General features: G+C 49.9%; 1 protein-coding gene across 4 annotated transcripts in view; it reads left to right on the top strand.

Moving 5' to 3' along the window:
• Positions 251-21,772, top strand: part of KCNJ1 (potassium voltage-gated channel subfamily J member 1) — a 33,742-nt gene continuing 12,220 nt past the window's right edge. Inside the window, exons 1-3 of one of the 4 annotated variants that reach the window (XM_021063128.1) lie at positions 251-470; positions 622-817; positions 15,358-15,503. The gene's annotated coding sequence lies outside the window, so the exon portion shown is untranslated. The remainder of the gene's footprint in view (positions 471-621; positions 818-15,357; positions 15,504-21,772) is intronic. The other 3 variants (XM_021063127.1, XM_021063129.1, XM_003130077.5) reach the window with 3 other exon arrangements.

Here is a 21,772-nt window from a genome sequence, read left to right as displayed (position 1 = left end):
GACCTGTGGCCACTGCAGGAGTCATTGAGCAGGAGAGGCTTTGGAAGGGCCCCTGGGGGACACAATACCCCCTCCTGGGAGCCTCTACCCTAAGTGCACGCATTTGGCTGGGTTGCTTGTCAGCGCAAGCGTGCAGGTTCCAAGCCACGGCTCCAAAAGCAAATCCTTCTTAATTAGCCCAGGCGGCTCAACACCTCTGGGGTGTCCAGCCCACTTAAGTGCCACGCCTCCCCTTGTTGGATCCGGTTCTAAGTAAATTGTGTTCTTTGAGAGCCGTTGCATACAGATGGCTTGGCAGCCAGTCTGAGCTGACCTACAAACTCATAAAAAGCAACAGAGCCCCAGGCCCTCTCACCCTGGCCATCCAAACTCTGGGACCAAAGGTGCAAGGACTGTCAAGGACCCGGCTGCTTTCTTGGGGACCAAGAAGCTGAGCGTTCATCTCTGCATTCAAGCTGGCAATCCATGAGGTAAGGGGAGAAAGGCCACCTTGGCCCTTTGGGGGAAAAGGAGTGGATTTTCGTGGGAATTTAGCTTTCTTTTCCCCACCTCACACCTATACAGACTGTCTACCTCCCTTCGGGGCTGAAGGTATGGTTTTCACCCCACTTGATGCTGTAGGTGAGATTTGCATGTGGATTATGAGCCATGAACTTCGTCCAGGCCTCTCTTAGCCAGTCCACGACCCTGAACATCATGCCTGGCTCCACAGCCTTCTCCTCCAGGTGATGCAGACGTGTGTGGGCTTCTGTCCCTGATGGCAAGAGCTTCCACGAAGACAGACCTCTCTTAGCCTCTGCCAACATTCAGGCAAAGGGTAAGGATGCTAGGGAGGTCTACATTGGAAAAGGCTGAAGGCTTTTTGTCCATCCGCACCAAAACGCCTTTCCTTCATTTGACGAAATGTTGCATGATTCTAAGCGAATGCATCTGGACTCCTCGACATTTGTTCGGCTCCCTCAATACTGCTGTGACAGATGCTCTGTGAGTGGCGTCTGTCCCCCTTGTTCCGTTTTACATGAACAGGTGTGGCGCCCTCGTCTCCAAACATCCATGTCATAGAGATACTGTGCATAGTTGCTTGAAAGATGTTTGTCTTTTGCAATTGGCAGGCTTTAGAGGAAATGTGTTTGCTTTTTCCTTCAGTTGAGCACACCAAATGAAGCCAAGCCTGGTGATGGGAAGGATGCTGTTTTCCACAAGGACTTACCCAGCCTGCTGGCAGGTGCCCTTCAGTCACGGGCTTGGCTCACATCGTCTTACGCTGCACTGTTTTGTGAAAATGTATCCCTACTAATTTAGCTTCAGTTTTTCAAAACACGATGGGATGGGGTGCCTGGCAAGATGTGAACAATCTGAAAATATATATATATATATTTTTTGTATATGTAAGGCATGAAGATGTTTCTCTTCCTGGGTAAGAAGCACACCAAGTCATCTTGGGTGCAAGGCTGAGCTTGCAGAGCAGCATAGGGAGGAATTATGGTTCTTGGAGCTTTGATGCTGTGGGTGGCTTTGAGCTTTTTCTCTGATTTTTTTCATGTGCGTAAGATGCTATAATTGCTAAGAAATGCTCTGCAGAGCTGAGACCCAGGACTTCTCATGCATGTCTTTTTTTTCCTTTTCCCAGCAATTCATTTTTTTTCTGTGCTGGGTTACAAATCTACTCGGGACCTTTTCACAGCTCAGTGATTTTCCAAGGATTCAGCTTCGATCACATGCTTTGCCTCTTACCTGACCCGTGGCTTCCATGGAGTGAATGCTTCCTAATTCCTTCTCTTAGAGTTCTCACTGGGATTGCTCACATGGTCTGAGTTTGCCCCAAGTTTCACTCCTCTTAATTCTACAATTTAAGATGCTAATCATGACTACTGCCTTTTTCTCATTGTTATTGCCCTTCTCATCAAATCCTCCTACTAGACATAGAGGATTTTTCCTCTTTGCCTTTCTACAAACTTATAATGAGCATGCCCTATGTTCTGGGAACTCTGTGAGGTCCTGAGAAATGACTTATTAGCCGCTGTTCTGGCAATTACAGGTTAGAGGGGTGGGTACATACAGGTAGGCGGTTAGACTCAAGCGGGATAGATGCCACAAAGTAGTCATGATGTAATCATTTCCTGTACCGGAAGGACACCCCACTTTACCTATGGTTGACCTCACCATGGAAGCATGATTCTAAACTCCCTGGGTGGGCAGGATGCGATCTGGTGGGGGCAGGAGGAAGGACATTCCAAAACAAGGAAATAGCATTTACTAAAACACGGAGATATGAGAGAGCATGGCATTTGCAAGAAACACCGAACTGGTGTGGCTGGGGTGGCTGGGGTGAGTGGATGGGGAGGGGAGGGGAGAGGAGAGACGAGACAAGAGAAGCCGTAGGGCGAGTGTGCAGGACGTGGACCTTGCGTGTGATGCCCAGGAGCGTGGCAGGATCATGCAGGTGGTGCAAAGCCATGTGAGGTCATATTTACAATTAGCGAGGCTGCTTTGTCTGCAAGGTGCAAGGTAGCTTGGGCTGAGGTGAGATCATTGCCAGGAAACTAGTTAGGAAATTATTAAAAGGCAGAGCACACAAGATCTAGGGCAGACTGGCTGCTAGGACCAAGTGTAGAGCTGACACGGGAAACTGATGATTGACTGGTCCCATTCTGGAAATTTCCCCGAAGTCCCAATGATGAGCCAAGTTTGAGTGGAAAAGAGGGTTTTCTCCACACTTACCCTCACGCACCCACTATGGCCTCCTGGGGCACAGAGAGCTGAGTCAATGGCTTCTGCTGTTATGGGGAGTTGGGGACAGCGTAGGGCAGGGGACTGGCTTTGCTGAGGCCTCCTCCACAGAAATCAAGCCTCTGGTCATTTGTTTCCCTGTGCCCCTGGAGGACGAGGACAAGGAGCATCTTCAGCCAGGTGAGCCCCAGGCTCCTCTCATTTCCCCCCTGGAGGATCTGGGCCCTGGACGAGGTGGCCCTGGGTCTCGGCTGAGCCCCTCTGTTGCCCCTTAGGAGGCAGGGCAGAAATTGTGTCCCTCCCTCCCGTGAAGGCTTTAAACTGAGACAATATCAGAAGCAATCATAGCACTGCTGAGTGTCAGAGGCCTCTGCCAGGTGACGGTTCCTGCAAGTACCATTATCGGCCCCAATGTATTCCCTGATGACCCTGAGGCAGGTACTGAGCTGAGTGCTCCCTGTGGAGTATTCCTATGAGTAGGTGATATTTGCAGTCCCGTTTTGCAGGAAGGTGGAGATGATGGAGCCGACAAGAGTGTCTCCTGAATTATTTCCAGTGGGCCACATGGACCAGGACGTTGCTTGTAAGACCCTCTCGCTGGGGTCAGTGGAAGGGCTGTCACCATGGGCCCTGTGACTCTCTCCAGGCCCTCTCTGGCCTTGAGGGTCAGGGGGTCAGTGTTTGGGTCTATGTGACACCCGTCCAGTCATATTGGTCTGAGAAGCTCCGGGCTGCGTTCCGCAGGCCATGACTGGCTGAGCTGGGACTCAGACATCTGACCACAGGTCCACCTACATCCACCACCCCCCTCCACTTGGCAGGTGGGTGACAGCCTTGGACTAGAAAGTGAGATCTCATAGTTCAGAATATCTGGAAAAAGCAGCCCACTGGGGCGTAAGTCCCGATAGACTAGTCACCTGCAGGCACCCCTAGAAATTTTCTCCCTGGAGCTGAAATAACTCCTGGGGTCCAGAGAGGGATTCAAAGTGATTCCAGTTTAGTTTCTCTTGGGCCCTAGAAGAAGCATATGCCAGAATAGGCATTGTGAGTGTTGCAATTTCAAGTTACAACACTGAGCGAATTTATTGGCACAGAAATCAAAGCTTGTCCAATAATTCATTGAGGGTAGTTGAACATACTCATTAAAGAACTTCTGCTTGTCCATCCCTTTCCCCACATCAGGTCAGTGTTTTCCGAGGTGGAGGTGGTGGTCGGCCTGATGAGGGGACTGAGGCACAGCCAAGAGGGACTACCTACCTTTATCTCAAGGCCAATAAGATCCTTGCGATTTTATGGGCTGAGAAAAGAAAGCACAGGACAGTGGTGACTTAGGCAAAAGCCAAGAGTAGAGAAAAAGACTCAGACCTTCTGGGCTGCTCTGCCTCCTGGACTGTTCGTGAGTCATGTCATAGTAACTCTGCTCTAGGCAGCAAGCATGGTCGGCTTGATTGTGTGCTCCCAATCTCTATGAGCAGGCAGGGCATGTGCGTGCAAACTAGAAAACCAAAACAGAATGAAAACAAATACCTTCCAAAAGGAAGGAAGGAGGGAGGGAGGGAGGAAGGAAGGAAAGGAAGGAAGGAAAGGAAGGTAGCAAGGAAGGAAGGAAGGAAGGAAGGAAAAAGGAAGGAAGAAAGAAAGAGGATGAAGGAAAAATTCATGGGGAAGCATAAAGGATGTAGATCTAGAAAAGTCAACATAAACAATAACCAGGAATTCCTGTTGTGGTGCAGAAACGAATCCAACTAGTGTTCATGAGGATGTGGGTTCAATCCCTGGCCCCTCTCAGTGAGTTATGGATCCAGTGTTGCTGTGAGCTGTGGCTGTGGCCGGCATCTCTAGCTCCAATTCGACTCCTAGCCTGGGAATTTCCATATGTTGCAGGTGCGCCCCTAAACAGACAAAAATAAATAGATAGATAAATAAATAAATAAATAAATAAATAAATAATCATTTCAGGGAGGTCCCGTTGTGCCTCAGCAGGTTAAGAACCAGATTAGTATCCATGAGGATTCAGGTTCGGTCCCAGGCCTCACTCAATGGGTTAAGGAGCCAGGACTGCCCCAAGCTGTGGTATAGGTGGAAGATGCGGCTGGGATCTGTTGTGCCCGTGACTGTGATGTAGGCCAGCAGCTGCAGCTCCAGTTGGACCCCTAGCCTGGGAACTTCCATAAGCCTCAGATGCAACCTTAAAAAGAAAAATTGCAAAAAAAAAATCCCCCCTCCCCCCGAAAAAAAAAGAGTTCCCATCATGACTCAGTGGTTACCACATCCGACTAGGAAACATGAAGTTTCAGGTATGATCCCTGGCCTTCCTCAGTGGGTTAAGGATCTGGCGTTGCCGTGAGCTGTGGCTCAGATCGCAAACACAGCTCGGATCCCACGTTGCTGTGGTGTAAGCCAGCAGCTACAGCTCTGATTAGACCCCTAGCCTGGGAACCTCCATATGTCATGGGTGCGGCCCTAGAAAAGATAAAAACGAAACAAAACATCGCTCTAAGGGTTCATCAGATCCAATTCAACCACCTAAGGAAAGAAGAAACTAAGACCTAGAAGGGGGAAGACTTGCTCAGAGCCCCCCAGAAAAACAGAAACCTGCATTCACCAAACATCACTTTGGATCCATAACTTTCTCGCTTAGAGAAGCCTGTCACTTTTTTCCTAAATCGGTTCCCAATGTGCAGTCGCCCTGGTGGGCACGTGTCTGCCCAGGCTCTGTGCTGCAGTTATCCAGTCTTATAAATTTTGCTAGAGGCAGGTCCCCCACTTATGCTTTAAGAGAAGATTCTTTCTGAATACTCTGAAATGCAAGCCAGAAATTTCCATTTGTTCAGAATTTTCCAATGTCCATCTGTGGCCCTCCCTCTCTTCCAATGGCACAAACCCCAGTGTCTCCTGGCTTGGGTTCAGGAATTGCATTTACCAGGGGGTAGCTCCGTGCCGCCATATCCCCAAGGCAGCAGATTTAAATATGCAGCATAACACTGTTGAAAGCAGCAGGTTAATGCTGTCTTTGCAGCCGGAACGACCCCAGCTCTCTCAGGTGACTCCCCTCAGGGAGGACTCATGCTTCGCTGCCCTTGATTAAATTCTCAGGAACTTTCTGGCTCTTTCCAGATCTGCCATTTGTCCTTGAGGAGCTCGACGGAGCTGGAAACTATGAATAACTGCTGTTAGTTTCACACAGGAAAAGGCTCCCTGCCATGAAGTCTTTTGGAGTCCAAGTCAATGATGCGATGTTGAGAGAGATAAAAGTAATCCCCGTCTGACTGTGTTGGGGAATCTGGGTACTCTGAGCGGGCTGGACCGCTGATGGATTATGCATGGGGGAGGGAGAGTTTGAATTCAGAGAGTGCTCAGAGAATCGCCTCAGAACCCCCCTGGGGGAGTTCCAGCCGTGGTTCAGTGGTAGCAAACTCAACTAGTATCCATGAGGTTTCCAGTTCGATCCCTGGCCTCCATCAGTGGGTTAAGGATTTGGTGTTGCCATGAGCTGGGGTGTAGGTCACAGATGCGGCTTGGATCCTGTGTGGCTGTGGCTGTGGCTGTGGCATAGGCAGGCAGCTGCAGCTCTGATTCAACCTCTAGCCTGGGAATTTCCATAGACTGCGGATTCGGCCTTAAAAAAAAAAAAAAAAAAAGAGAGAAGACCCCTAGGTAAGCCCACTGTTGTGCTGGGCTTTGCCACAGTGTGAGGACCCAGCTCCTGCTTGGCAGAAGTTTCTGGCTCATGCAAGGACAGGCAGGAGAGAGTGAGAGACGCGTGATGGGGGCACGTTCTACCTCCCACCCACCTGGTTTTTTCCCAGGGAAGCCCCAATGGGGTGGGGGTGGGGGGTCGAGGACAGAAGGCTTGCACCCTCTCCCATCTGCTCCATCCCCTGAATGAAGAAGGGAGGGCAGCTCTGAGTGTGCTTACCTAGACCGTTCCCAGAATCCTTTTAGAGGCAGGGGCTCTGGACCATTGTGAGTGAGAGCACGAGTTTCCCTCTGCCCAGTGCAAGGCTCACCACTGCCAAAAAAAGGAGGGGAGGGAGTCCCCCGGGGACAGAGGCTAGCTGAGAAGTGGAGAGAGGGAGTTCCTGTTGTGGCGCAGTGGTTAACAAATCTGACTAGGAACCATGAGGTTGCGGGTTCGGTCCTTGCCCTTGCTCAGTGGGTTAACGATCTGGTGTTGCTGTGAGCTGTGGTGTAGGTTGCAGATGCAGCTCGGATCCCGCGTTGCTGTGGCTCTGGCGTAGGCCGGTGGCTACAGCTCCGATTCGACCCCTAGCCTGGGAACCTCCATATGCTGCGGGAGCAGCCCAAGAAATAGCAAAAAAAAAAGACAAAAAAAAAAAAAAAAAAAAAGAAGTGGAGAGAAATGATTTTACTCCCTTTTTAGTCAATCCATGCTTTCCTTTGGCCTGTGGTAGGGATTTCTGCAGACAAAGGTGCCTCTTTAAGTGCTCTGTGGCAGTGAGGCTAGGGAGGGGAGGGAAGGGGCCTGGGCTGGGCTTGTGCCTGGAGTCCTGAGGGTGGAGAGACTCATCACGAGGGGCGGCAAGTGGGCAAACCCCTACCCAGGAGTGGACTCTGGTGACAGTGGAGGGAAGCTGGGAAATAGGCTGTCACTTGGGGAGTTTGGCTGAGGGAACGTGGGCTAAAACTGCTTTCTCCCACGTGAAGGGCTGCTTTTGGCACTGCTGCTGAAGATGAGAGGACAGTGGATCCAAATCTCAGCCTGGGGATGTGGGTTAGATTTCAGAGGCTGGGTCGGTCCAGGTGTCGAGAGGCAGGGATGGATTTCAGAGGGAAATGGCCGTGTTCCTTACACTCTCTGGGAAGGGTCGGGGGCCACCTGCCTGCGGGCTGGGCAGCCTGGGAGCCTTCCCACCGCCCATCCTTCCCATGTCCTGGGAGGGAGCAACCATAAGCCCCTCACTTTGGGTCTCCTGTTCTTGCCCCGCCAAGTTGCCCGTGATCCCACTCTCTGGCGGCTCAAAGGGCCAGGTATCTGCTCCTAAGTTTAAGGCTGGACCAGGGACAGCCACGTCTGTCCACCTCCCCAGGCTCAGCCTTTCTTTAGCCTCCCTGGCTCTACTCCTACCCCATAAACAAGCTGCCTTGGAGCTTCCTTTTTTCCTATGGCCCCAAAGGTGCCAGAACCCCAAGCCAACTAAGGGGTCGAGGCTTTCCATTCCTCTGGGCAACCCCACACACCCCTCCCCACTTCGCCCTGCCTCCTCCTGACTCCAAAGACGCTCTGGGTCTGTTCCAAAGGCTCCATCACACTTCTCCCCAGGGTGCCATCCCAGCAGATCCCACCGGCTTCCTGGTCCCTGATCCCCATCCAGGGCTACCAGTGGCCTTGGTCCCCTCGGCTGCCTGCCTGACTCGGGGATAGAGCCTGAGCGGAAGCTGGCCGTGCAGGGGATTCTGTCTCAGTGGTCGGTTTAGCCACGCGGGTGAGGGGGTGCAGGGATTCCAACAGCCAGACCGTGGGCAGAAATTTCCAAATGCAGACAGTAAACACCATGCATATTTTGCTGGTGACTAGCAACCAGATGCTGAGCCCTTTCTAGTCCCTGCTGTGACTGGGGCTGGAGAGAAGTCATGATACCCACAGAAGGATGCTGGTTTTGCCTCTGCACTGTGGAAGCTCCCTGCCCTGGAGTGAATGAGAGGAATTCTGGTCAGGGAGCTGAGGGAGATTTTGCTTTTCAAAGCAAAGTGGAGTTCCCATTGTGGCGCAGCAGAAACCAATCTGACTAGTATCCATGAGGATGCGGGTTTGATTCCTGGCCTCGCTCAGTGGGTTAAGGATCTGGCATTGCCGTGAGCTTTGGTGTAGGTCACAGACACAGTTTGGATCCCATTGCTGTGGCTGTGGCGTAGGCAGGCAGTTGCAACTCAGATTCGACCCCTAGCCTGGGAACCTCCATATATGCCACAGGTGTGGCCTTAAAAAAGCAAAAAAAAAAAAAAAAGGCAAGGTATTTTGGACAGGCCCAGCATCATAGCCCCCATGATCCCCAGAGTGAAATCCATGGGTCCATTGCAACATGTGGTCTGACAGGTGGTACCTTCACTTTTGTTCAGAGAGACCCTCCTGGAATCCCTGAAATAGTACCAGCAAGAGACTTCCTGAGTTCTTTCAGCTGCTTCTTCCTGTGAGTCATGTTTGCAGTTAAAAATTTGTCAGTTCCTACATTTATTCCCTTCGTGCTAGGAAGCCTATAGAGTGTCAGACACTTATTTGAGGGGGACAGTTACTGTTTCTCTTCCAGTCAATACAGGTCCCATTCTTCATTGGAAATCTGCTAGGCATATCATCCTTTCCATTGGGAAGTCCTTCCTTATGTCTAACTCAACTCCCTCTTGCTACATTTCAACCCACTTTTATATAGTTTGTCCTTCACCCACCTGAACTCTCCCAAATGCCATGTCATTCAATTTGCATGATGGCTCTGGGAGGCAGAGACCTTGTTATTGTCCTTTGACAAACAGGAAGACTGTGGCTTGACTTGAGGCCATCCTGGCAGGCCTCCTTCCAGAACTCTCCAGGTTTCCCAAGCCTGCCTGAAATGCTAACACTCCCCACCCCCACCCCCAACAATGCCCTGGACAGGAGGCAGCAGGTGAGGCTTGTGAGAAAGCTGAGTTTAGAGTTCTGCTTGTCCCCGGCCTGGGGGAGTCCCTCTCTGCCTCCATCGTCTTTGGCTCCAGTGTCATCCTATTCACTGCCACTTGTCAAGGTCACCTCCAAGTTGCCTGGCTTTCTTAGCCCTTATCACAATCTATAATTACCTTGTTTACTTGGTTCCATTCTGTTATCTGTCCTGCCCTCTCCACCTCCCTGAGAATCAGCCTGTTCATGCTGGGTCCTCAGCTCCCAGCACAGAGCTGTCTCAGTGGACTTGGTCGCACCAACTGGGGTCCCTGGGGGTCGACCCGCTGTCCCAGTGGATTTGGTCGCCAGATGTGTGATAGATTCCTAGTAAATATGTATTGACAGTAGGAAAGCCAGGAATGAATGAGCAAAGAAAAAGCAAGCAAAGAAGGAAAGAAAGAGGGGAGCAGAAGGAAGCCCTGTCTTTCCCCAAGGCTGTCCTGCCCTTCCTCCCTGCCTTAGACCAGAATTCACACAGTTTTTATGGGACTTGAGGTAGAAGGGTGCAGGAAGATTTGGGTTCCCGTCCCAGCCCTGCCTCCTCTGACCTCTTTCACCTCTCCACACCTCCGTGCCTCCCCTTGGAAAATAGAGAGAATTATGCCTGGGGTCACTGTGAGGATTATGGAATAATTTCTGCAAAGCAACTGCTCCTTCAGTCTATGGCATGTGCAGACATGAATAAACATTCGTTCATCTTCCTCTACAGTGATTTCAGCTCCTCCACCCCAATCCTGGAAAGCCAAAAGCAAACCTTGCTGTGTGCCTCCAACCACATGAGAGAAGCCATCTGCCCAGCTGGAAGGGGGATATTTTAGGGAACCACTACCTGCCTTCCATCTGTGCCAAAGAAGGTCACATTGGAAGGGAAGCATCTTATTAAGTCTCTTCCAATAAGCCAAAGGTGAACACATATCATGCCCGATGAAGCTGCATTAGGCTGAATTCTAACTTTCTAGCTCTGTGAACTTGGGTCAATTGATTTTCTTCTGTACGCACTGGGAATAATGATGAGCTTGTCTGCGTCCTAGGGAAGTTGTAACAGTCCAGTTTACAAGTGGAGATGGCCTAGAGCATAGGAAGAGCCATAAATGTTAGCTATTGTTGATCCATGGGGTAGGGAAAGACGAGCTTCATGCTAAACGGGAGTCAAGAAATCCTGATGGAACATTCATTCATTGCCAGTTACTTTTCTACATCTTGTCTCCTTTCGTCTTCAAGTAACATGGGAAGGTAGACCCCCTTCCCATTCTGTATTCATTCATCATCAGTTCACTCATTCAACAAATACTAACTGTAGCCAGAGAGACAGGTGCCTTTCTAACAATCGTTAGTCACCAAGAAAACACGGTGATGTGCAGATATAGAAAACAAACTTATGGTTTCCAGAGGGGGCAGGGGAGGAGTGATAAATTAGGAGTATATGATTAACAGATACACACCATTATATATGAAAGAGATAAACAAGGAGGGTTTATTGCAAAGCACAGGGAACTATACTCAATATCTTATAATAACCTATAATGGAAAAGAATTGAAGAACATATGTGTATATGTTATATATATACATATAACATATGTATATATCTGAGTTACTTTGCTGTACATATGAAACTGACACAATTTTGGGGGGGGAGGAGGGCTGCACCTGCACCATATGGAAGTTCCCAGGCTAGGGGTCCAATAGGAGCTACAGCAGCTGGCCTATGCCACGGCCCCAGCAACCCAGGATCCGAGCCTTGTATTCACCCTACATCAGAGCTCATGGCAGTGCCAGACCTTTAACCCACTGAGTGAGGCCAGGGATCGAACCTGCATCCTCATGGATAACAGGTTCATAAACCACCGAGCCACAAGGGAAACTCATTGAAACTAACACAATATTGTAAATCAATTGTACATCTATTAAAACAAATATACATAGTGGTATAGTGGCTTCCTTAGCAGCCATTCTCCTGTGTCTCTTACTTCAGGGCTCACCACCATGCTGCTTACCTCCTTGGAGCAGGGGTCTTCCTCTGGGGACTCCTGCGTGTCGCCTTGGAGTGTCGCCTTGGAGTGTCGCCTTGAGTGTCTCCTCCTTTCCAGCTGCTCTTGCTGGCCAGGGCTCTCAGCTGTCCCCTCCATTGTAGCCTCATGAGCCTTGCACTCAATCAATCTCGACCACATTTTTTGAATCAATCTCATCCATATCTTCTGCAGAGTCTCTGAGGTTTGCACATGGTTCAGCCACTTTTGCACTGTAAAAAACTTTAAAATCCCTGACCAAGTAAAGGAATGCAGAAAATGTGTAGTTTTTTGATCAATGGAAACAAAGGCCCAGAAACATCTCCATTTCTCATATAGTTTCCAGGCACAATATTGAATTTGAAATACATGAAGTAGATGTGCCACTGCATGTTGTAGAAAAATGTAAGCTTAACTTTAAAAGATGAGCAGGAAATGCCCACAAACGCATGCAGTGTTGATGTGTGGTCTCCCTGCAACCTCTCAGCCTTGGCATTGATGAATTCACCACAATGGCTTTCATTCCACCACTGATGCTTATTTGGTCATTAGTTGGGCAAACAAGTAAAAATTGTGTTTAGTTGCACTTTGGAGGTAAAACAGCTCTTTGGTCTCCCTCTCTCTCTCCTTCTCTCTCCCTCGTGACAACGGAGGCCCAATGGGTGGTGGTGGATTTAGAGTTGCGGACACGTTTCTGCACCTGTGCACTTCCAGCCAGGCAAGGACATGAACTTACACTCTTTCAAGAACAATTGGCAGCAAGTTCCCATTGTGCCTCAGTGATAACAAGCCTGACTAGCATCCATGAGGATGCAGGTTCGATCCCTAGCCTCGCTCAGTGGTTAAGGATCCAACATTGCCGTGAGCTGTGGTGTAGGTTGCAGATGCGGCTCAAATCTGGCATTCTTGAGGCTGTGGTGTAGGCCAGCAGCTGTAGCTCTGATTCGACCCCTAGCCTGGGAACTTCCATATGCTGTAGGTGCAACCCTAAAAAGAAAAAAAAGAAAAAAAAAAAGAACATTTGGCAGAGTTTTTCTTTTTCTTTTTTCTTTCTTTTTTTTTTTTTTTTGGCTTTTTGTCTTCTCTAGGGCCGCACCCGCAGCATATGGAAGTTCCCTGGCTAGGCGTCTAATCCGAGCTGTAGCTGCCGGCCCACACCAGAGCCACAGCAACTCGGGATCTGAGCCACGTCTGCGACCACAGCTCACGGCAATGCCAGATCCTTAACCCACTGAGCAAGGCCAGGGATTGAATCCGCAACCTCATGGTTCCTAATGGGATTCGTTAACTACTGAGCCACGATAGGCACTCCTGGTAGAGTTTTTCTAGTGGTGGATCTGGGAGCTGAGAATCCCAAGAACACAGGACAGGCTGCTAGAGCTAGCAAGATGTGGGCACATAATAAATAGGTAAATAACCAAGAAGACACCTGGGAGGGATAAGAGATGGGAAGAAGCTAGAACAGCATGGAGCCGTGGCTTTGCCTGAGGCTGTGGGTGCTTCCTGGGACTGGATGCTGAAAGGCCCTCTGAGGAGGTGACCACAGCGCTGAGTCCCACGTGACAAGAAGGAGCCGAGGCAGCCCTGAAGAGGGAACAGCAGGTTTGGAAGACCAGGGCAGGGGTGGCGCAGCATGTGGTCTGAATAGCACTGGGGGTGGAGACGCAGTGACATGAGAGCCATCTGGGGAGTGTGGAGGACGTTGAGGCCTTTAGGGTGAGGGGAACCCAAGAGAGGCCTCAGCAAGGCAGCCACATGGTCTGATTTACACCATTAATACCTGCCTTGGAAACTGGGGAATGTGTCAGGGTGAGGAAGAAGAGGGAGAGCAGAGAAATGAGGGAGCAGGCCATTTCTGTAGCTAAAGCAAGAGATACGGAAGTTTGTGAGTTCCCGCTCTGGCATATTGGGATTGGCGGTGTCTCTGCATCTGCAGGACACAGGTTTGATCACAGGCCCCTGCACAGTGGGTTAAAGGATCTGGCATTGCCATAGCTGTCTCATAGGTCGCAGCTGCAGCTTGGATTTGATCCCTGACCTGGGAACACCATGTGTCTTGGGGTGGCCAAAAAAAGGGGAAAAAAAGGATCACGGAGGTGTGGACCACAGTGGCAGTTACGGGGATGCAGCTGAGAGAGCTTCTGAATGTATTTGGAGGGAGAGCAGAGAAGACTTGATGATGTTGGGTGTGGGGATGAGAGAAGAAAAGAATGGAGATTGAATGAAGCTTTCCTCAATGGTTGCGCCATGGACAGCTCAGAGGAAGGCAGGCAGTCAACCAAATAAAAACGTACTAAGCTCGATTTGATGCTATGAAAGAAAAGAAGAGGGGTTTAGGGAGGTTTATTAGAGTAGAATTTCAGCCCAAGATGCCAGGTGGGGATGTACCACTCATGCTCACCTTCCCCCCCGCCCCCGCCAAGCCCTGTGCTCCAGCTGCCCCTGGTTCTGGAAGACCGGTCATGCTAACTTCAGAGGAAATTCAATTGGTCTGGCACAATTGGATCTTTCTGGTCTAATCTAATCGTTTTATGAGCAATCTTTCTTTTTGATCTTCATCTCCCCCCCACACACACCGCCCCCGCAGTTTATTTTTCCCTGGCAGCCAGATAAACAAAGTTTTCTCCCTCTGGGCTTCCTGCATGCAAAAGTGCTTCTTATAGGTCTCCTTCGAGCAGCCCTGGGCCTGTTGCTTCTGTCCAGAGGTTCTGATGGGGGAGCCTCTTTTTTTTTTTTTTTTTTTGGTCTTTTTGTCTTTTTAGGGCCTCACCCACAGCATATGGAGGTTCCCAGACTAGGGGTCCAATCGGAGCTGTAGCCGCCACTCTATGCCACAGCCACAGCAACACAGAATCCGAGCCACGTCTGTGACCTACACGACAGCTCATGGCAATGCTGGGTCCTTAACCCTCTGAGGGAGGCCAGGGATCAAACCCAAGTCTTCATGGATGCTAGTCGGGTTTTCAAACCACTGAGCCACGAAGGGAACTTCTGGGAGAGACTTCTTGAAGAGCCAAGAGGACAGGGTTAACAGAGGTGGAAGAATATGTCCCCTGACCTGGCATCTCCTCCAGGCAGGACCACATGGCCATCCCTGCATTTCCTCTGCATCCCATATGGGCATTTCTGAGTCCATCCTTGGTCCTGGCAGGACAGCCAGCCGCCTGCTCAAATGCAGACCTGGGAATTCAAATGATTCCCCAAGTGCCAACTCAACCTCTGGCTGTCTCTTCATTAAGTCTCCTCAGCTTTGCCAAGCACGGAAGGAGGCTGACCTCACTGAGGGTTCCATGTGCTGGACCTGCTGCTGTGTGTTCTTATACTGATTCCCATCTCACCCATGCTTATCTCCATTTTCATGGAGAACACTCAGGTCCAGAGAAAAAAAGTCATTTACCTGTTGACAAGTGGAAGGAGTGAGGTTGAAACCGAGTCCACACCACCTTACAGCCTGCCCTTCCACACCTTCGTGACACCTGTTGAACCCCCATCTTTGCTTTGCCAACCCTACCCACTGGCCTTCTGCAGTGGTGTTCTCTGTCTTAGCACTGCCCACAGCTGGGACACCCGCTCCCTTCAGAGACAAGAGAGCTAGCCTTTGGGACCAGGCTGAGCCCAGGTGTCCATCTCTTCGCAATTCCTAGTGGACCTCCTTCCGTCTTCTCCTCTCCATCTGGCCCAGGGCAGTGCAGGGGAGCCTGAGCAAGGGGCACTGTGCCAGGACCAAGTGATGACCCATCGCTGAAAATGGGTACAGTTATTGGGAGTGTGGATGGATAAGAAAAGTGAACCAGAAAAGAGTGGCTTTGGCTCTACAATTTAGTCTGGGCAGAGCAGCAAGACAGAGAGGAAGGAAAGAAGGAAGGAAGGAAAGGAAAAAAGCAAACACAACTCTCAATGCGCTCCAGGGTCGTTGTCGTGCTGCTAAGCTTTCCTTAGTGACTTCCTTTGGTTTCGGTTTTTTCCAGGTTTCATTGGTTACATTGGGAAATTAGCTCCGTGAAAAGGCAGGTGAGTCCACCTAGACACGCATCAGTCAGCAGCCGAGCTGGGATTCAAGGCCGACTCCAGACCACGTGTTTCACGGCCTGGGGCCCCTGCACACACTCTCTAGGTAAACTGGTCTCTTTTTTCTTTTTGGGGAGGAATTAAAACTCATTGTTATACTTTAGTTTCTCCCCCGGCCAAACATCATTTATTTATGAAGATCCAAGTTTGGTCCTGATGATGTGTCATCAAATAGGTCATCATGATCTATATTAATCCAGATATTTTTAAGGTGGGCAACTGAAAATAGAGAGGGGTGGCTGGGTGTGTTCTTGCTCTTGATCGTGTCCCATGTTCAGGTGGCACACACCGAAATCCAGCCCTGTCTTTGAGGACAGGGCCAGGCCAACCTCTGAGAATGCACAGTGGGTGGTTTTCTGTCACTCCCTTGAGAGACCTCCCAGCTGTCAACAAGGAAGCAGCAAAGACCCTGCCCCACCCCCCATTGCAATCATGCTTCACACCCCCTTCTCCCTCCTCTGTGTTTGGGGGGATGTGGGGCAAGGAGGAATTTAAATGGTCCCTCAGGATTCTGGCTAATCCCTGCGGTTGCTGGCTCTCCAGAGAGCCTGTTTTAAATAAGAATTGAATGATGACTCCAGGAACAGAACAAGGGCTATGGGCAAGGCACAAACTTTGAGACAAAATAAAAATTAAAAATGTACCAAGGGGAGTTCCCGTCATGGCACAGTGGTTAATGAATCTGACTAGGAACCATGAGACTGCAGGTTCGATCCCTGGCCTTTCTCAGTGGGTTAAGGATCCGGCGTTGCTGTGAGCTGTGGTGTAGATTGCAGATGTGGCTCAGATCCCGCATTGCTGTGGCTCTGGTGTAGGCTGGCAGCTACAGCTCTGATTCGATCCCTAGCCTGGGAAACTCCATATGCCGCAGGAGTGGCCCAAGAAATGGCAAAAAGACAAAAAAAAAAAAAAAAGTACCAAGGGAAGGAAAAGGAGGGGGAGAGAACCGAACTGAGCTCCCGTGAGTGTGTATGTGTGCGGGGGTGGGGGGGGGGCAGAGCAGGTGGGGTGGACCTTGGTGCAGTGGGCAGAGGCCAAGGCCCTGGGAACCCCCACCCCACCTGCAGGCATCCTGTCACATAGCCTGCCAAGCTTTGGGGAATGCAGACCTGGCTCCCAAGCCCGGGACTTTAGCCCGACCTCCAGCCCTGTGTGCGGGGTGAGGGGCTTCACCCAGAGCTGCCAGGTCAGGGTCACAGTATGTGTGAGTCTTGGTCCCATGGAGACCAGGGGAGGGCAGAGGGCAGGGCAGCACCACGCTCTGCCTCAGCTGCTCTGCCCGGTCCCCAGGGTTTGTCCCACAGATGCTGGAGAAGCCAGTGTCACCTTTGCTGGTAGAGCTCGTGTTGAGGGTGAGGATGAGCAGAAACATCCTACTGTGTGTGCTCCAGGCTCTGGTGACCAAGGAAATAATTGGATGTGGTACTTCCAGAATCACAGTGGCCACCTGCTAAAGGAGGAGGGGACCAAGTTCAGACGAGGGTTCAACAAGGGCCGGGGGTGGTATTTCTGCCCGGAGCTAGAGGAGGAAGGAGGAAGAGAAGGGGAAGACAAGGGGATTAAGAAATGAAGAGGTGTGATGAGGATGGGAGGAGTTTGCTGAATCCCTGCCATGCAAGAGGTCCTTGACTGGAGTTTTCCTGTACCAGCTTTATTGATATATAATATAATATAATGTAATATAATATAATATAAAACATAATATAATGTAATATAATATAGTATAATACAATGTGATTCCCGTGCTATTCAAAATACCCATTTAAAGCTCACAATAGTGATATTTTTCCATATAGGCACAAAGCTAGACAACTGTCATCACTACCAGCATTGGAAATTTTCCGGAGTTTCCATTGTGGCTCATTGGAAAGGAATCCAATGAGGTTGCGGGTTTGATCCCTGGCCTTACTCAGTGGGTTAAGGATCCAGCATTGCTGTGAGCTGTGGTGTAGGTCGCAGACATGGCTCCAATCTGGTGTGGCTGTGGCTGTGGCATAGGCCGGCAGCTGTAGCTCTGATTCGACCCCTAGCCTGGGAGCTTCCATATGCTGTGGATGTGGCCCTAAAAAGCAATAAGAAGAAAGAAAGAAAGAAAGAAAGAAAGAAAGAAAGAAAGAAAGAAAGAAAGAAAGAAAGGAAGGAAGGAAGGAAGGAAGGAAGGAAGGAAGGAAGGAAGGAAGGAAGAAAGAAAGAAAGAAAGAAAGAAAGAAAGAAAGAAAGAAAGAAAGAAAGAAAGAAAGAAAGAAAGAAAGAAATTTTCCATCACTTCCAAAACAAACTCTACCCATTAACAGTCACTCCCCATTTTCCCCTCCCCCCTCCACTGGGCACTACCAACCTAATTTTCTCTCTCTATAGATTTGTCTCTTCTAGATATTTGTACAAATGGAACATGACCAGACCTGGCTTCTTTCACTTAGCACAATGCTTTCAAGGTTCTTCCACATCATAGCATCTATCACCACTTCACTCCTTTCTGATGGTTGAATAATATCCCATTATATGGACAAACCCCATTTTATTTCTCGACTCTTCTGCAGGTTGACATTTGGGTTTTTTCCACTTGCTGGCTGTGGCAAACAATGCTGCTCTCCACATCTGCAGACAGGTTTTTGTGTGGATGGGTGCCTTTTCCATTGAATCCCCTTAGCAACAAACAGGTACGATAATCACCACTTTGTTAGGGAAAACTGCAGCTCAGGGAGGTGAAGCAACGTTTCTGAGATGGAAAATCTTGTGATTTGGTTTGATGAGGAGAGAAGGGCAAAGAAGAGGAAGTAAAGAGGAATTCACGTCACTTTTTCCAGGTCATTGTACACAGCAGTAACGAAAAAGTGGGGGCAGGCATGGGAAAGTGAGTCAGCAGGGCTACCATGGGCTTGGGGGCCCCTCTCCGGGGCAGGGACTCCCCACGCCACCCCCACCTCCCAGGCCTGGCTGAGTCTGGGGGATGCCCTCCTTTCTCTGCTCAGCCTCCTGTCCTGCATCTCAGGGCTGACCTGAGACCCATCAAGGGCAGCTCAAGACAGTCGCTGGAGTATTTCATTAGCCTTTGAGGGGTCAGGTGGGACGTTTCTGCAGCCATGTTCCCACTCTGAGGGCGTCGCCTGGGGTGACAAGAAGAACCCCAGAGGAATTCAGCACGGGCCCAAGGGGGGCTCTATGGGATGGAACAACAAGGTCACCGGGACTGCTGGCTCTGCTTCCCTCTGCCTCCAGGGCTTTCCCAGAAAGCTTTTGGTCATGGGCCGGTGGTGATGTGCCGCCCCATTAATGTCACCCCCAGTGGCTCAGCAGAACCCAGCCAAAGCCGGTAATCATTGACCCTCAGAAGCTCCAGGGGGCAGAGCAAAGAGCTATTACAGCAAAGGGAGCGTAGGCTCAGTAGCTGGTCCCCTGCCCACGGTGAGAGCCTGGTCCTTCTCGTCGCCTTTCTGGGAGGCATGATGCTATTGCAACCCACACATTGGTGTAGCGAAGCCCAGAATTGAAGGCATCACAGACAATGACAGTGGCTCATTCATTCAGTGCAAAAATGATTGTTGTTGTGGTTGTTTTGGTCCTTTGTCTTTTTAGGGCTGCACCTGAGGCATATGAAGGTTCCCAGGCTAGGGGTCTAAGTGCCACCAGCCTACACCACAGCCACAGCAATGCCAGATCCCAGCCGAGTCTTCGACCTACACCATAGCTCACGGCAACACCAGATCCTTAACCCACTGATCGAAGCCACAGCCTCATGGTTCCTAGTTAGATTCGTTTCCGCTGTACCACGACGGGAATTCCAAAAATGATTCTTCACTTTAGAAAATAATTCAGGAGCTCCCGTCATGGCGCAGTGGTTAAAGAATCTGACTAGGAACCATGAGGTTGCGGGTTCGGTCCCTGGCCTTGCTCAGTGGGTTGAGGATCCGGCGTTGCCGTGAACTGTGGTGTAGGTCGCAAATGCGGCTCAGATCCCACGTTGCTGTGGCTCTGGTGTAGGCCAGTGGGTACAGCTCCGATTAGACCCTTAGCTTGGGAACCTCCACATGCCGCGGGAGCGGCCCTAGAAATGGCAAAAAGACAAAAAAAAAAAAAAAAAAAAAAAAAAGAAAGAAAGAAAAGAAAAGAATTCAGTAATGGATTCCTTTAAATATCTAATACCTTAGTGCCTCTATCACATATGCAGGCAATTCCCATCCACATACTATCTTTTGCGAACACCATATATTGGTTTTGGCTTCAGTATAAGATTATATAGTTATATATAGCTAGACTTGTGCAATGATTTTTTTCATTGTAATAATTTCTTTGGAATAGCAATGAGAATAAAAGGCCACGAGACTGGAAACGGCTTTGAATCCTTGTGTTAATTTAATTTTCAGTTGTAGGTTCATCAGAAACTAGAATTCAACAGTTAGGAAAGTGACCCCCGGGAAGTCTGGCCTGAGTGGAAGGTGTAGGTCTGAGAACTAACCCTTCCATTCTTTCCTTTGTGGGGGGTCCCTTCTCGTCCCAGGAGACACTGAATGGAATTTCACCTGGGATGCTCTAGGGACCTGTCTTCTCCCTCTGGACAATAACCTTGTCTGTTGTGAATTACTAGGCATCTTCCCTCCTGTGTTTTTGCCCCAGTCCTGAGCCGGGCAAAGGCAACATGGCAGATTCCAAGCCCAACAATTTTTTGTTTTTTGTTTTTTGTTTGGGCCATTCCCATGGTATATGGAAGTTCCCAGTTCCCAGGCTAGGGGTCGAATCAGAGCTACAGCTACCAGCCTGTGCCACAGCCACAGCAATGCCAGATCTGAGCTGTGTCTGTGACCTACACCAAAGCTCATGGCAATGCCAGATCCTTAACCCACTGAGCAAGGCCAGGGATGGAACCCACATCCTCATGGATCTTAGTCAGGTTTGTTAACTCCTGAGCCATGACGGGAACTTCCAAGCCCAGCAATTGGAATCCCCAGTCCAGCAGCTCTTGGACCGCTGCAAATTCCGGTCATATATGAAACTTTGAAAATCATCTCCCGCACCTCTTCAGACAGAGGCAAGTGGCTTCCCGTCCTCACTGATTTCTCAGTAAATAAGCCAGTGGACAGCCCAGGCTGCAAGAGATTTCCCCCTTGTGCCTTCAGGGGGAAACTGAAGGCTTCCTGCCCCAGACTCTGTGCTCTGGGGGCACCATTTGCACTGGGCTCTAGAGGGCGCTGTTCACACGGGATGCAGCCCCTCTGGTGCAGCTGGGAGCAGGCTCCGCGGCCCTCCCTCAAGTCTCCATCGCCAGTTCACACCCTGCAGAGGCTTTTCTCAGCCCTGGGTTTCTCTTCAGTCATTCTGAGCCACACATCTTCACCTTTACCCTGGTTTATCGCCTTAACTCTGGCTCAGTCTACTCACACCCAGTAAAGCAATGCCTTCCCTTGGTAAAGCACAGAACTCCCTGAAGGCTAGAAGAGAGACTCCTTAGAAAATCTCTAGAATAAGAGCAAGAAGACGTGACCCTGTGGCTGTGTGTTTCTCTTGTCCTGCCGGGCTCTCTCACTGCAGTCACCACTCCTCAGAGACCCCAGGGACGTGCAGCCTTCCCTTCAAAACTCTGAACCAGGAGGAGAGGAAAGGACCCCTTTAGGTCCTTCTTTGCAGAGCTGAGACATGCTAGCGTTTTTCAAAAATATTTTAAAAAACAACTTTGAAGAACAACAGGGAAACAATATTGGAAATGCGCATAGAATTAGTGTCAGCTTCCAAAGCACAGGTTTCTGAGTCCCCAGCAAAGGCCTGCTGCCCCCAACGACGGCTGTTGCCCTGTGGACACCTGGCTTGGGTCCAGCCTTACGGACTTCCCTGGCAGGCTGTCCTGGCGGAAATGCACAGCTCCTGATCCTTCCTGCTGTGTCCCCATCCAGGTGCCAGGAAGTGATACAGGTCTTTGTGGGGAGAGTAGAATCATCTCAGGCTGAACAAGGGTCCTAGGAAACGAGTTAGATAGATAGAATTTAAAACCTGAATTTGAACATTTCAACTCCTTCGAATAACGCTTCTGTATTGAAATTTGGTCCTTCATTTTCACATCTTGATGCAAAAGCAAACAATGGGTGTGATTCCAGTGGAATGAAATGGGGTCTCACCAATTGGTTGGGAAATGACTTGATGACCTCTCAGTTCCACCTCTTCTTCTGTAGGCTTTTCTACTCTTTGGGGACCACAGTCCCTTCCAGTCAAAGGAGCAACTCTGTAGTTGAACAGGTTGGCTTCGTGTAGCTAGTGAGGATGCAGAATTGTGGGGAGCGTTGCTGGGGAGTGTTAGAAAGCCCATAAGTAGGATTTGGGCGCGTT

This window comes from Sus scrofa, chromosome 9 (assembly GCF_000003025.6).
Source record: "Sus scrofa isolate TJ Tabasco breed Duroc chromosome 9, Sscrofa11.1, whole genome shotgun sequence".
Lineage (NCBI taxonomy): Eukaryota > Metazoa > Chordata > Mammalia > Artiodactyla > Suidae > Sus > Sus scrofa.
The sequence above is the reverse complement of the archived record's forward strand: the minus strand, read 5'-3'. Positions and strand labels throughout refer to the sequence as shown.